This window comes from Anas acuta, chromosome 1 (assembly GCF_963932015.1).
Source record: "Anas acuta chromosome 1, bAnaAcu1.1, whole genome shotgun sequence".
NCBI classification, from domain to species: domain Eukaryota; kingdom Metazoa; phylum Chordata; class Aves; order Anseriformes; family Anatidae; genus Anas; species Anas acuta.
In genome coordinates this window covers 21,666,743-21,681,497 of record NC_088979.1, presented here as the reverse complement: position 1 = coordinate 21,681,497, position 14,755 = coordinate 21,666,743, and the positions used below count along the sequence as shown (strand labels likewise).

Genomic DNA, 14,755 nt, shown 5'->3' with positions numbered 1-14,755 from the left:
TCTACACATTTGAAGGCTCAAAATTACAGAAAAAAAGTTAACACCTATTACAACCTCATGCAGGGGATGCCTAATTTCTACTTATTTTTACCTCTCCAGTTAACTTATTTCTCAATAGTGCACCCTTTAATACATTTTTACACTTTTTAGTAGATCTCTTGCCCTGCCCCACATCATCATTTTCTCCTGTTGTAATTTTTTTTCTCAGACAAATTTAAAATTTGTTTGTAGCCAGACCGAAATAGCTGATTGATGCATCACGGGGCCACGTAGATCCTAACTTCTTCTATATGCTTTCTGGTCATTTTTAAATGCTGTAAACTCCATTATGTTCATATGGCTTAAGTTGCATCCTTCATACAATATGGGGATGCCCCTGTTGTTAATTGAAATAACTTTTAAGAACTTTATTAAAAAGCCAAGCTTCTTCCATAATAGGTTGATTAGGATTGCCTCCTGTGCAGGTTCTTTTTCCTGCCTTTATTTCCTGTTCTAGAGGGGTTTTCTCAGCCTTTTATTGTTACAGACAGCAGCTAATGAAGCTCACCTAAAGTGGAGATCTTGATGAATTAGTAAAACAGTCCTGTATTTGTGCTAGCTCTTCCATTTATATTAAAAATTATACAGTATAAGTCCATTCCAGCACTGTTTTTACAAATAGTCCATTACTAATCTGTCACTGCTTCTTCTAATTAAGGTTGAAGCTTTGAAAATCACAGGGCTTCCTGCCTTATAGGAAAGGAATGTAAAAAGCTATTTGTGCAGTATTGAATGCCATCAGAATTTCGGTTTGCTTCTTAACTATTCTGATATTTTGTAAGTGCTGAAAGTAAAATTGATCTCATCTAGGGGGCTAAAAAATGCAGATACATTTGTGTACTTGTGGGCCTGTCAAGCATTTTATCTGAAAGCCTTACAAAGATGTGTGTGTTGGATCTTCACTTGCACACTACAAAGCTTCATAAGAATTCAGTGACAACCAACCAAACGCATTTCTTTTCTGAATCACTTGTAAAAAAAAAAAAAAAAAAAAGGTATCGTTCTACTTAGTCTGCCAAGTAACCGCTGTGCAGTACCTATTATCTGCTGGATGGCTCAGCACGCCTGTGCAGTGCTGATACTTTTATGTCCTACAGCTCGTGATATGTGTCCGTGGCTGGAAGTGAGACGAGCTGAATTAGGCTTCACCGTGTGTACGGCAGCAAGCTGTCTTGGTGTATTTTTACAGTGTGGGCATGATTCTGTATAAATAATACTTGCATTTTTAGCTGTGGGGAGTTTTTTCCCCTCTGAAATCCATTTTGACTGATAGCTGCTGACTTATCTATTGACTGTGGCTCTCCTGCTTTCTGTGGGGAAAATAACTTTCCAGTAAAGCAAAAGTGAAGGTGAATCAGTAGTTGTAAAAAGGAGAATCAGTAGCACAGCTTGTCTATGCTCTTGACCTGGGCTGTCTTTGCCTTGTAAGCAGAAAAAGAGAATCTATGGGAAAATTAACACTGAAGTGAGTGGTAATGCAGAATTTTGGACTACTGGGCTGTGAAATGAAACTGTTATAGCTCTTTCTTCAGTAAGGGATGTGTGCCGTGCTAATGCAGAAATGCCACGGAAGTGTAATACTTTCCTAAATAATATTTTGAAAAGTTTGGAAAGCTGTGAAGCCAGGAAATGTTCATCGCTAAGAGTCGTGACATTATGAAGTGCCAGCTGGTTGATAAAGAACTTTTGGAAACAGCTTGACATGTTATTTCCTATAAATTATTGCAACAATACAGATCTCGCAACAGCTATCATTTGTCTTTAAATAACAATCTCGAGTTTAGCAAAGGCAACTCATTTCACAGAGCTCCAGTGCTGTTAGGATGCAGTAATGGCAACATCATGCTGTGATTTCTGGCCTCAAAGGGTCAGAGAGGAAATATTCCTGGTTTAGCTATGATACCGACTCAGGTAAGGATAAAAGATGTTTTATTCTAATAGGTGAGGCAATGCATAGCTGAAAACCTGCTAAATTTTAAGGTTAAATTGAAATGGAGGAGATAAGAGACTTCAGTACAATGCAGTAGTGTTAGGAATAGCTGCTATCCCATATATGCCTGTCCCACATACTCTGTTTTTCAGATGGTGCATCACATGCTGAATACTGCTCAGTCATCCCTACAACTTGATTGTACGATTTAATCTGCAGCTGTGACTTCATGGGGTCCTTTGTGGGCCTGAGAGTCCTTCTGCCTGGCTCTGCTTACAGGAGAGTAACCGAATTCAGCACAGTTAGGATGATGTGATTAGAGCAAGGCGCCCATTATGGGATTTCTTTTCTGGGGCTGAATTGCTGCTGGTACAAATCTCGTTAGCATTCTACTTGTAACTTTATATATAGTAAGTTTCTACATATAAACAATTTTCTATTTATAAATAAAACAAAGCCTAAAAAAGGGGGAAAAAAAGTATTTAATCTTTTCAACATTTTTTTGCTCACTTTTCTTTCTTTTCAGATCTTGACTAAGAAGTCTTTCCAAACTTATTTCTAGCAAAGGACACTTTATAGAAATCTGATCCAAAATATGTGTTGTGTTTGTCTGTTTGTTTTTTGTTATTACCAATTTAACTGCTGTTCACTCGAGCTTTGCTTTTACTTGTTGGTTGTAGAGTAACTTTATTCTTCTGGTGCTATCAGCAGTTAGAGTGGTGAGCAGCTTGAGTGATGTGTTGTTTAGATAGAAAATCTGTATAAATGCTATCAACATTGATTGTAGAAAATGTCATGAACAATGTCTGGGTCTTACTGGGGGGATTTTCACATAAACTGTCACAACAAAAATTTGGAAAACAGTAAATTACTGATGGAAAAGTAATAAACTTTTATAAGGTAACACGAGTTATTGTCCTAATTTTCCAGCTGATGCATAGGTGGACGTAAAGGGACAAACATCAGATTGCTTTTGTTATCATCATATAATACATTTTAGTGTAATCCAAAATTTTTTTTTTTTTTTTAAGGATAAAGTTACTTAGTTTTCTGACTTAAAATAAGCCTGCTTCTCAAATTTGAAAGAAGATGGAAGCAACAACCAAAAGAAAAGGAATAACAAATTATTTTGTCAAGAGCAGTGATGAGATATTAAAACTGTACTTAAATGTATTTAAATACATTTTAAATACAAGTTCATAAAGTTGTATTTAAGTACGTTGATAAAACTCTTTAGTGGAAAAATGCTCTGCCTTAAACATGAATTGGAAAGGATTAGGATTTAATAAAGTGAATTACTGTTTCTGTTTGAGGGGGAAAATATTTTTCCCCAAGGTTTTGATTTTTAAAACTACCGGCTTTCTTCCCAGATGTTCTAGAATATATTATGCATTGTTGTAAAACAACTCTAATCTCTAATACGATTATCTGTAAACTTCCTTTGTTTACTGAGGGATTTTTCAGATTATCAAATCATTCTGTATACAAATCCTACTTCTCTTGGTGCATACTTTGAAGTCGACACTGCATTCTCTAGGCAGCACCCCAAATGCAGCTTCCCAACGTAAATGAATGATGATTATTGTCCTCACGTTGGGAAGGGAAATTGAGTCTCCTGTCTCAATTCGTGGTTCACTTCCAACATAGGGTAATGAGAGCAGGTGCACTAAGGCACCAGAGCGTGTGAATTGATTTGCAGTATAAATATAGACAAGTTATTTATGAGTGTATGGAATTCAGGAGAGAAAAGGGTTGGAGCCAGAGTTGTCATTTGCTTTTTAAGATTTCATGGGTATGTTTTTCATAATACCCATACACCGAAATGAGAGGAACTGTTGTCTGTTATCATCACGGTGGCACCTGTGCTCTGGGGCATGGGATGGGGCTTAATAAGAGGGAAGTGTCTCTCAATCCCAGTCCTCTGTGTAAATATGAATTATTCAGAGCCCAGTGTGGAATTTCTTGGGACAGTGCAAGCTGTGCAGGGATGTGTTGTGATTTTTTTTTTTTTTGACTGGAAATACGAAAATCTGCCATGGGAAAGACATTCGGAGGTCCTCTTCCCCAGCAGCATCCTTCCCCTGGATGCAAGAGATCGCAGGCAAGATGTAGCAGGAGAAGGGAAAACTAAGCAGAATAGGATGCGTCTTCGAAGGACAAATCAGTGCGGTGAGAGCTGCCTTTGCTGGCAAAATCCTGAGTAAGCAGGTGGGCTTGGCGCCGTGCCCTGAAGGTGAACGTGCTCGGCTGGCAAGCCAGCAGGGAGGCACAGCCCTCGCTTCTGCCTGTGATCTCCAAAAACATCCTTTGTGAAAGCTTCTGGCTGCCCTCTGCCACTTCACCTTGGATGCTGGGAGAAAGAACTGGCCTTTGGTAGCTAGGACCGAGGGGACGCAAGGCTAACAAAAAAAAATCAATTGGTGTAGTATCAGTTGCGTTTGGAAATGGCTTGGTTTCTTTTGTGCATGCTGAGCAGCAGCAAGGCTGGGATTTTATTTCTTTATTTGGTGCTCTGGGCAGCAGGAAAGCTGGGCCAAGAGGTGTCATAGTGCCAAAGCGTCCTCTGGGCACTTCCATTCCCATTCCTCAGCCTCCCCCCATGCCAACCCCCAGCTTTCCGGAGGCCCCTGGTGCCCCCCCTGCCCAAGCAGGGACACCCAGAGCAGGCTGCCCAGGCCCACGTCCAGGCGGCTTTTGGAGCTCCCCAAGGAGGAGACCCCACAGCCTCTCTGGGCAGCCTGTGCCAGGGCTCCGTCACCCGCCCAGCACAGCAGTGCTGCCTGGTGCTCAGAGGGAGCCTCCTGGGTGCCCGGCTGTGCCCATGGCCTCCTGTCCTGGCACTGGGCACCACTGAGCAGAGCCTGGCTCCGGCCTCTCTGCACCCTCCCTTCAGGGATTTAGGGACACGGATGAGATCCCCCTGAGCCTCCCCTTCTCCAGGCTGGGCAGCCCCAGCTCTCCCAGCCTCACAGCAGAGATGCTCCAGCCCCTTCACCACCTTGGAGTCCCTTCTTTGGACTCTCCCCAGTGTGCCCAGGCCTCTCCTGTACTGGGGGGCCCAGAACAGGACCCAGCACTCCAGGTGCAGCCCAACCAACGCTGAGCAGAAAGAAAGGATCACCTCTAAGCCAAGCTTCCCCAGTCTGTTTCAAAACGAACAGAAAAGGTGAAAAGAATGACCAAACTCACCAATTCTGGCTTGGTGTAGCTGCAGATCCACCCAGTGAGCTGAGGGAACCTCATAACCTGTGAGGTGCCTGGGCTGCCACGCTGTGCCTGCTAAGGTTTTACGGTGCCCCCGAGGCGAGTCCTGGATGTCACGCCTGGGCTGGAGAAATACTGCCAGAGGTACTTTTACTGCTGAGGTCTAGCCGAGTACAGACGGTGATATTCTTAATTTTCCAGGCTGTTGCTATCTTATTCTCAGCTGTCCCTAGACGTCCTCACCATTTTATGTTTCCCCTCTAATGGCATGAGCCAAGATGTCATAATATCCAAAATCAAATGTACCAGAAAATATAATAAATTAGAGTCGGGCTAGCAGAGTAATTGAAGAATAAACTGAATTTTAAACAACACGAGATTGCGTTATGAACTGATTGCTATGCACAAAATGCACCAGAGGAGTGCGACTTCATGTAGATTTACTATTGATGGCAGTATTTCCTAGATTGCTACTAGTAATAAGGAAATGAAAATGGTTTGAACTTTTGAGTTAGTACCGCTACATAATATTGCAGCAAAGGAGAAGTACCATTCTAGTTACGCATCAAAGTGATTCTGGGAGAAAAATTTTCTCAGCTATTTATTTATTAATTTAAGAGTTTTTCGTGAGTTTAACAATCCTGAAGCTTCTGAGGCCACAAGTTTTTGTCACAGAAAGAAGTAAATTCATCTCCAACTCTGTATTTTTTTTTTTAATAATAAATTGTTTATGTAAAGTACTTGGTGCAGCGGATCCCTCTCAAGTGAGAAAATTGAGCGTAGGGACATCTGGTGTCCCAAAGAAATGCTAAGGTTGTCTGCCAGGTCAGTTTTATGGCAGGTAGCCTGCATATTTTGTTTGAATAATTTTCTCCTAATATTTATTTCATTAAAAAAAAAAAAAGGAGCAGATAACACACACGTAGGACATTTTAAAAATAACCCTCCAGCTGCAATACCACTAGAGATGTTGGGAGACAGTCACGCTTATCTGAGATGGCATGAGAAGGTCTGGGTTTGTGAGCCAGAAGGCATCTCAGCTGAGACGTGGTGAGCATGCATGCTCTTCTGGTCTCCTGAAATCAGAAATGAGATAGCGCTGGTAAAAGCCATCCTGAGGCTGTTCTTATAACTCAAAGTTACGGGAAAGCTTGGGAAATGCAAATAGTCGGTAGGAGGTATTTTCTGAAAGATTACAAGTGGCTGGGTTGAAGAGTTTCAGTGGGCTGTACCGAACTCGATTCTGTGCAGAAGAGTTGGTGTCGAGGCAGTTGGGCTGTTGATATGCAGAGAAAACTTGAAAAGCATTTTGGACTTTCTTTCAGTTTCATCCAGATTTTGAGAATATAAAGAGAATTTTGTAAGGATGAGCTCTTTGGCAGCAGTAGTTCCAGCTCAAGTCAAGACTCTGATGCTTCATAAATTGGGCTCTCCAGTGGCATACCAACTAATGGAAGGGCTGTTCAGTGGTGGAAATGAAACCTAGGGCTTGTTCGGTGGCAGGGAGGGCAGGAATGCAAAAAAGCAATATTAATGCACTGAAATAATGTCATTGTGTAGTGGTAAGCACTGTGATTTGTGCTTTAAGTGAGAATTTTTAAGTTTAAAAGTTTAAGTTGTATTTCAGCATGAAATTGTATTGTTGATATTCATTAGTCTTGTAAAATTTCAGTAAGATTCTCTACCGGGAATGGTAATGAAATACATACTACTTGTAAACTAATTTTTTAGAATAGTGAAAGTGGTAGCTCGTGAGTTAAATACGTGAATATATTAAGTGAGCTTTATCGTTGTGAAACTTATTTAAAGTGTCGTAAATCCCTTGATTTATGTTCCTTCTCAATGCCATGACCTAAAGGAAGCTGAAATTTATCTAGAAGAAACAATTATTTCCCGTGTAATACTTATTTCCCCTGTGTAACTTGTAAAATTAATTATTTTTCTGTATATATTCTGATGACTTAATAACTTATCTTCTTGCATCCATCCTCTGTTTCCATAGAAATGGGTTCAGAGATCACCAGGAGGCAAGAGCAAGGACTTTAGTGTATGACTTCCCCTCCACGCTGCCTGTTGAGATAGTAAGTGGCACAAACAAGCCTCCAAACACTACTGCTCCAGCTCTTAAAACTTGTATGGCAGGAGGCTTGGGGAAATCAATCTGCCTATCACTTGGGGAAAACAGGCAGCCCTTAACCTGTTTAAAAAAAAAAACAAAAAACAAAAAACAAAAAAACTCCAGCAGTGCAAGAATTCCTACAGGAAGGTTTTGAGGAAAATCATTTTCAGGATCCGGAATTATATTTCCACTCGCTTCAATGGCAAGTTTTGATGTTCTGTGAAAGATTCAGAGCTCTCTTGTGCTTTTCCTTTTTCCCTATCACACATCCCAGGTGACTTTTGATGACGTACCCCAACAGCATGAATCTGTGAGAATCTTCCCCAGTGGAATATGATACTTACAACAAATGTTTGTGCGGCTCAGCCTTTCTCTAGCTGTGGTCAGTCTCTGCTTTCTAGTATTTCTTACCCACTTAACCCTAGTAGTGAAATCTGTGCACCGTGGCAGTTTACTCTAGGGAAGACCACTCAAGAGCAAACTGTTGGTGAGGAATATAATGGGTAAATGGAGTTCTTTAAAGGAGTTTTGGAGCATCGTTTTCTTTCAAAATATATTAGTGTCATGGAGGAAAGCAAGCATTTCTGATAAAGTTTATTGCAGTAGTAAATGTTAGGAACGAGTCAGCAATATTGAGCAGTCCAGATCATTTTGGAGGCTGCAGGCAGTTGAATGATGCATTACAATTTAAGCAATATATTCTTTCTAGCGTTCAGAAGCAGAAAATCTAAACCACTTTTACAGGCTGAATACATCCTGAAAACATGCAGGAGTCATCAGAATTAACCATTGGAAAACAGCTCCGTCTTCAGTTCTGCAGTGAGGTGCCTAACAGAGTCCTCAGAGGAAGGATAAAGGAGTGAGGGAGCACTGAAAACGAGCACGGAGGAGCTGTTCCTGGGGCACGGGCAGAGCTGCTGGTTTGCTGGGAACACTTCTGAAGAGTTAACACTTGAAAGCTGGAAAGCCTTCAGGAAAGACTTACAAAAATGAATAGAGCGTATGCCGTCTGGTATTTATTTAAGAACCCTTCTTTCCTCATCTAACTAGTAAATAAACCACGGCGCATAAAAGTAACGGGAGTTTTCATCATTTTAAAGAGCTGTTTACATATCTGGCTGCGCTTGGAAGCTGCCGACAGGCAGCAAACGCAGCTAGGAAGGCCTGGTGATGGTCTGCTACAGGCTGAGCAAATATCATAAAGGCTGGAGAATGGGAAGCCCTCAGGAACAGCAAACACGGATAGCTAATACCGATCGGTAAGGATTTCTCTGTGAGATGCGAAATGGCAGAAATGTGTATTTAATGCGTGCAAGCAAACTAATTGCTTCAGCTAGACCCAGCACACAGCGATCCCGTTGCCATCAGCACTTGGTGGCATAATTTATATCGAGGGACGCTTTTCCCGTGGCAGGCGGGCAGAGAGCCAATGCCACGTAAAGTCATTCGTGTCATCCCAGGGACAGGTGGGACCGGCGGGCTGGGGGCTGGTTTACGAGGCAGCTGCATCCATCCTCGCATACCAGGGCTGCTGCGGGGTCAGGCCGCTACGGCTCGTTTTGTGGCGTGTTGTGAGTGCTCCCAGTCCAGTATTTTAGCCTAGTGATTGGTGTTTCAGTGGACACTGCTATGCTTGAAGAATCTGCCCAGTCTGTGTTTTTTTTTTTTAATTATGTATGCCACGAAGCAAGTGTAAATGAATGCTTTCCATGCGCGCATTGGATAAGGAGATGGACAGCTTATAAATGCACTTGTTACTCTTTCATATTCAGATAGACTTTGATGGCTGTAATGTAGCAGCACAAAGTTTTTGTGAACGCCAGAAGGAAGATGAATTCAGTTCAGTTTCATCCCTGAAAAGTCCAATAAAAAAAGAGAAAAGGCCTTTCACGTGTTTTCTTGCCTTGTTTTCCTAGCATGATAAAAGCTGCTTTGCTGCAGCCTTAATGAAGGATGTAACAGTTGAAAGGAAGCTTTTCCCACCTGAAGGAAAATGTTGAGAAATTGCAAAATGAGTTTACAAGATCCTCAGCAGAAATATTTCACGGGGCTTAAGGAGGATCCCATTGTATAAAAGTGGGAGAACCACAGATATAAAATAAATCCCTGCATCAGGCAATACTTCGTTTGAAGTGGCATAGCAATAAAACTGGTTTGTTTGTTCTTTCCACCCTCCTGCTCTTCTGTGCTCTTCAAGAGAGCATGGGCTGGTGGTTTCAAATCAGGGATGGGGGTATTTTGGCATTTCTTCCTCATGTAGGATGAGACAAGTACCACAAGCAAATAACTTCAGGTGAGCTCATTATTTCCATATGTAAGCTGAGGGAAAAAAAGCCCATCAAAAGAGTTCGTAAAGGTTAAAACCTTAATAGTTACCGCTGACATTGAGGTTCTTAGGTAAAGGCATTAAGTAAGTGGAATATATTGTGACTGTATCACGCTCATTGTCTTCTTCCCTCACACCTCACAAAGTTAGAATGTAAAGAGTTGAGAGCATTTTTCCTCATATTTATGCACAACACAGAGCAGTACAATTGCTTAGCTAAATCAACGGGACTTTTTCAATTATAAGGTGCCATTACCTTTCTGTGTTCTTGTCATTTATGAAATCAGCGGGTGGTTAATTAAATTGCTCCTTTGGACTCTTCTAAAAGGATGCGTATTAATTATATTTTAGTGATGGTGTGGACATTTCTCAACTTTTTAATGAGGGTCAAAGTTGTTTACCTCTTTCTTAGGAAATAGCTATTTCTTTATTGAGGGTAGTATAATACGGGTGGTTTTGTTTGTTTGTTTTAATAAAATCTCATTAGCTGCTCATTGGGATGTTAAATGCTGTGATCACGTTACATGCTTGCTTGAAATCAAATCTTAAAATCTGAATTTTCCTGACTGCAAAGCACTGCTAGGTCTGCAGAGTCCATGAGATAAACTCCATGTCGATGAAGGGAGTAGGCTCATTGCTCAGAGAGGACGTGTTCCCCTAAACCATCCAGCTCTTTTGATTTCGTGGCTTTGGAAAGCAATTTTGGGGCTCAAAACCAGGATGTCTATGTAGCTTGATGGAGGTGAGGACCCTGGTTTTACTCACATTGCTGTGCAAAGTTTTGCTGGACTGTTTCACAGTATGGATAAGATCCATACTTGTTGTCCTAAAAATCCTAGAAAAAAAAAATCATAGCAATCACTTACAGACATGGCTGTTGGGTTTTTTAGTTAATGGCACTTGCGTGCTAAAGGAAGCCCCGAGAAGGTGTGCTAACAACTGAATGCTTTTGCCAGGATTAATTTATATTGGTTCCTGGATGAGATAGCGTGTTCCTGTCAAATGCCCAAAACCAAACAAAACCCCCTAGCCTGGTGTAAATACCAGCGAGGCTGTCACTTAAGTGCCGCTGTAAACGTCTCGAACAGATGTGTAAAGTTTCTGTAGCACTCCCTGGGTCTTTGAAATACCACTGCAGGTTTTATCTTACAGGAAGGAGCAGGATGGCCCTCGCTTCTCATCTGACGGGTTATTGACAAGTTATTCCACGGGGCTGGTGGCTCCACCGGGGCTGCTGTCTCCTCTAGACCGTGCAGCTCTTCCCCATGAACCAAAAAACCATCAGTCTTCTTTATGCTTTTACCTACCTTCATTTATTTAAGACCACATCAAGCCAAAAAAGAGTTGAGAAAAGCAGTTTTGGTACGGTTTCAAAATGCAATTTGCTTTGTAATCGTGCTTTCTCAGACAGAGGATGGTATAAAGCCACCCTGAAGTCTTCTGAAGCATCCATTGAGCCATCGAGCTGAACCCTTCTCATCTGGAGCACGTTCATCTGCTGCTAATTTTTATCTTGTTTGTAAGTTTAGGGCTTTTTTTTCCCCACTTGATGGAACAATATAAGTGAAGGAAGGGGACATTTCCATGAGGGATGTGGCAGTTACCATATTTAGGTGGCAGTAGACTGCTGCATGGCATTTCTATTAGGTACAGTAAAATGGGATAGTAATATTTAGGTATTCAACTTGAAAATGGGGTTACTGAAGCCCAGCATCCTGGATTTTATAGAAGTAGTGGCCACTGTGGAGCACAGTGGTTTGTAGTTTGTGGGTCTGGAAATATTCATGACATCTATCATTCAAAAAAAAAAAAAAAAAGAAAAAGAAAACAACAGGGAAATTACTTTGAAAGAAAAATAGATTTATTTATTTTTTGGACAAAAGCAGAATAATTCAAGATGTACACTTTCTGCACCAAACACCCATCTAGTATCAAGATACCGAATTATAAACCCACAGAAACTGAAAATTATTAAAGTAAGCTTGGTTTGGGAAACATTTTAAAACTTTAACTTCAAATTTTATTTTCTCGTAATACAATTTTCTTCGGGAGGAGGAGATAAGAAATAAGATTATATAATCCAGTTTGCTGTTTTTTCCTGGAAACGCCGTGTCTGGAGCAGGCTTTGCATATGGTTTGCAGCACAGGGACAGCGTGACGGGGGCTTGAAATGCCCTGCGTGTGCCGTAAAGCTGCTCTGCTCTATGCGTGGAGTTATTGGAACTATTCCTGTGTGTGTGATACCCACACATGCTCTCCGGGAGTGCTTAAAAAAAAAAAAAAAAAAAAGAAGTAAGGCGCCAGATATAGTAGCCCTGTTTCATTATGCATTCGGGAGAAATTGCTGACGACATTTCAGCCTGCAGTTAATTTTAATGTTAGGGTTGGTATTTGAAAAGGACACGGCGTAAGAGAACGCCTGCGGATCTTTTATGCTGGCTGCTGCTACGGCCCCAGCTATTCACGTGAGGGGAGGCGAGCAGATGGATTCCCTGCTGTAAGTAAAGCAAACCCTGCGAGATGCTCCAGCGGTTGTAAGGGGCCGGTCCTCCTTTTGATTGCCCGCTGGCGAATTCATTTGGGTCCACCAGCCTGCTGACAACCTTTTTCCTTGAAGTTCTCTGTCGTCATGTGCTACCCTCCTCCTCCTCCTCCGTGAGAACAGCAGCGTGGTCTCCGTGCCCTGTGCAGGTATGCTGGCCTCCCTCCTCTCCTCCTCCAAATTCGGGAGCAAAAAGGGTAAGAAAAAGCGAGGAAGGAGAGGGGCTGCCAAAGGTTTTGTGACGGATCCTCAGTGCCGGCTGCCTCCCTGCTGGCCAGGGGCTGGCGAGGAATTAATCGTACCTGGGTGTTTCCAGGCTCTGCCTTCTGGAAGATGCTCTTCTCCAGAGGGCTTAATTGCAGGCTAGACCCTCTGGCGAGACTTACAAACGAGAAAGGCAGGAAATACTCTGAATTCAGCCCGTTTCGAGTGTGTAGGCTTCTCTAAGCCAAAGTGTAAAGTGAGTCTGTCTCGAATTAACTGTTTCATGCTTTCTGTTTATTTGTTTATTTATTTTTGCATTTGTCTTTCCTAAATGGGATGTTTCTCTGAAATGTTGTGTTTAACAGGGTGATGTTTTGCAAAAAGGCTGTGGTCAGGAGTCTAAATTTCACTTGTACTAGGCTGCTTTTTGGTGATTTACATGTGCGTATATTAATTGTCTTCTTAAAGATTTAAGAATTTGAGCTTTGCTTAGTTGTAAAATCCAAGTTTAAAAGCACATTTCATGAATTACAAGGGATTTATGACATCCTTTCAGCCTGAAGGTGACAAAGACGTAGCAGTGAAATAAAATGAACTGTTTGTGCTGATGCAAGCAAAGGTCAGTGCATGTTCTGGCTGAAATTAAAGCAACTCCTTCCTTTCTCACAGCTGTTTGTATCGGCTATAAATGCATGAGATGGGTATTGAGAGCGTGGCTGGGAAATAAGCTCTTAAATACGAAAGCTCTTTGGTCTCCTAGGATACATATGTGGTTATAGTTGTACAGTTATCCGTGAGGCTTTCCCATAGAAATCCTAGAAACCCCGTTAAACTTCCAGCTAGCCTTATAACCCCGCCTTACAGCGAGGACTCCTGGTTTCATTGTGCTTTGTGCAGTGCAAACTTTGAAAAACAGGGGTCCCCCTGGTAAAGACTTCTTTAAAACAAAAAGCTTCAAGGTACTTTTAAATATAAAACAAGAAACAAAAGATCATTCATGCTGGTTTTTTATTATTAACTCTGCTTACTTGCAGAATGTGTTGATAGGAAAAATGAAGGTTAAGAGCTATAGTGTATAGGTATTTTGAATTAACTGTGTGTAATGTTGTACACACAGTAGTTCATTGTATGCTTTGACCCCCAGTTTGCAGCTAAATGGGAGTGTGTTGGAGCAAAGGATATCCCTGTGTGCATTCCCACATCCTAAAGGAGTAGGGAGGGCAGTGGAGAAGGTGTGTCTCCAGCTAGCTGGCATCCCAGCAGGAGTGCTCTTCTCCAAACCAAGAATTAAAAAAAAAAATAAATTAAAAAATCCATTTTTGTTAGCATATGGGAAAGTTGCAGTGATTTTATTTTAACTTAATCAGTGAAAAATACAAGACTCTTTGTAAACCTTTTAAGGTTCAGATTTACTTCTATTTATTTCTGATACAAAGCATTGACTGAAGCCAAAGCAACAGAACATGCTCCAAGAACAAAGGAAATATCAGCTCAGGCTTTAAACTTAGCGAAAATTTCATGTTCGGTTAAACCAGTTTGTATGGACAAGCAGTAGATCCCATTTCACATATTTCCAGTTCTGAAGTTCATAAAGGGAAATGCATGCAGATTACTTCCCTGAGCCAAAGCATGCTACATTATTGTAGTAGGTTTCTAGGGTAACTTCTAAGATTTTACCTTTTCCATGTTAAAATTTTTCAGCTGGATGGCCTCTTCAGGACCCTTATGTATCTTTTTTTTTGCAGCAGCAGCATTCAATACCTGGAGGCAGCCTAGTTGCCTTGGAATTTATTTCTTGTCTCTCTCTTCTCATCCCACATGACTGATAATAAGAAGCAGCGTTGTCTGTGGCTGAGTGCTGCTTTTACAGTAAGATGTCTCTTTTGAATGAAAATCTCATCATGTTCTTGACTGCACTTCTGGTTGTCAAGCTGCACATAAAAGGGGCAGAAAGGGCTTTTAATTATCCTATATGCCCACTTTTGGGTTCATTAAATTTAAATTTGAATGCTTAACTTTTTAACTCCCAAAGCATGTGAAAATCAAGGTTGCTTTTTTTCTTTTTTTTTTTTTTATACTAAACAGCTGTTTACAGAAATGGGAGGTATTTTTCTGACCCCTAACTGTGTCAATATGGAAACTATAGAGCAGATTTTTGATGTGTATTCCCTTATACTTCTCTTATGACAAGCTTAATAGAGAGAGGACCTGTCTCAGGATGAAGTGCTCACTCATTTTCTAGTTACTCCTGTGGGAATAGAAATGTTGTTTTTGCAGAGTAACATTGTTTAGAAGGAGGGAATGTGGTACTGAGATATGCTTACAGTGATAAGAAAGTTTAGCAGGCGACCTAGTAAAATGCAGACAACCAGACTCCTTAGGACAATTAGG

The 14,755-nt window shown here is 41.3% G+C and overlaps 1 protein-coding gene across 2 annotated transcripts in view; it reads left to right on the top strand.

Moving 5' to 3' along the window:
* Window positions 1–14,755, top strand: part of LNX2 (ligand of numb-protein X 2) — a 66,569-nt gene that overhangs the window by 5,043 nt on the left and 46,771 nt on the right. Inside the window, exon 1 of one of the 2 annotated variants that reach the window (XM_068672188.1) lies at window positions 12,116–12,309. The exons of the other annotated variant lie outside the window; for it this stretch is intronic. The gene's annotated coding sequence lies outside the window, so the exon portion shown is untranslated. Of the gene's footprint in view, window positions 1–12,115; window positions 12,310–14,755 lie in introns of those variants that run through there. 2 annotated transcript variants of the gene reach the window in all.